The sequence below is a fragment of the Passer montanus genome, unplaced genomic scaffold (genome assembly GCF_014805655.1).
Source record: "Passer montanus isolate IOZ18808 unplaced genomic scaffold, ASM1480565v1 scaffold151, whole genome shotgun sequence".
NCBI lineage: Eukaryota > Metazoa > Chordata > Aves > Passeriformes > Passeridae > Passer > Passer montanus.
The window spans coordinates 868,519-870,063 of record NW_024362163.1 but is presented as its reverse complement, the minus strand read 5'-3'; positions in this window follow the sequence as shown (position 1 = coordinate 870,063).

The window sequence follows — 1,545 nt, the reverse complement described above, 5'->3', positions numbered from 1 at the left end:
GCTCCTGTCTTTTCAAACCAAGACAATACTTCACCTGTTAAGGATGTGGAAAAGTACTTTCTGTTGCTCCTTCACAACGGGTCAGATTCCTCAATGATACTTCTAGCTTTTACTCTCTTGGAATGTGACAGAAGTTTGCCATAGCTATTTTGTAATTTTTTTCTGGTTGCTTCTAATAAATAATATTAGAAATAATATCATTTCTATCCAAAATAAACCACACTTTTTAAAAGTTACATTAGCCGATCCATCAATGACAGAGAAGTGTATTTTGCTATTCAGGTATTGCACTACTTTATCTAACACAACTTGTAACTTTCATAGGGCATTCAGCTGGGATTTTTACAGCATTGTATTGGTTTCACCCTGGCTGGATGCCAGGTGCCCCCCAAAATCAATTTTCTATCACTCCTTCTCTTGTACTAGAGAGGGGAGAAAAAAGACAACAGGTCAAGATAAGAGCAGGAAGATCTTTCACCTATTACTGTCACAGGCAAAACAGACTTGCCTTGGAGAAACAGTCCACATCCTTTGCCAATGAAATCAGAGCAGGACAATGGGAAATAACACCAAATCTTTAAACAATGTAGTGTTTGAATACTCTTGCAAATGCAACTTAACTCACATTCTGGCCACCCGCCTCCTTAATTCTTCCTTTTCTTGACCTGTAACAGGACTTGAAGAAACAGCATGAACCTGAGTCAGGGGAAGTTTAGGTCAGATACCAAGAAAACGTTTTCCACCCAGAGTGGTTGGACACCAGAACAAGCTCCCTGGGGAAGTGGTCACAGCACTAAATCTGTCTGAGTTCACAATGCACTGGGGCACATGGTGTGACCCTTGGGGTGTCCTGTGCAGGGCCAGGAGTTGGACTAAGTGATCCTCATGGCCTCTTCCAACTCAGCAGATTCTATATTTTCTTATTAACACTGATTATGTTTTCTATCCAAGCACCTTCATTCCAACTCAACTTATAACTGCCTGGGGCTTTTTCCCTTGGATCCAGGAATATAATTTTTTTTTCTCTTAAAAGAAAACCCTTTGTACTTTATGAACAGCATATCACCACTAAAACACACATGAAAGCAATGAAGGCAAATGAACAACCTTGCAAAACAAGATTAAACTTTTGAAGAACCACTCTTTTGCTCTCAGCAGACAGCTGAAAGACTCATACCACGAACATTCAAGGGAAAGTATCAGCAGCACTTGACGGTTTCACAGACCAGGACTGGTTTGCGCTGGAAGGGACATTTGCCATCACCTACTTCTCGCCCGGTACCATAGGCAGGGACGCCATTCACTACACCAGGTTGCTCAGAACCGCGTACAGACCAGAACTAACCACTTGCCTTTCACCATCACCCCATAGGTCCCTCTGAAAGTAACGAAAAAGGGCTTAAAAGCCTCTGGAAAGGGGCGCGGCAGCTGGGCCGGGTCACCGGGCTGCCCTCCCGCCCGCGGCCGCGTTCCCCCGGCGACGCCCCGCCCGTCGCCGCCGTTGCCGCGGAGGCCGCGCGGTGTCCCCGCGCCGGGCCGGGCCGG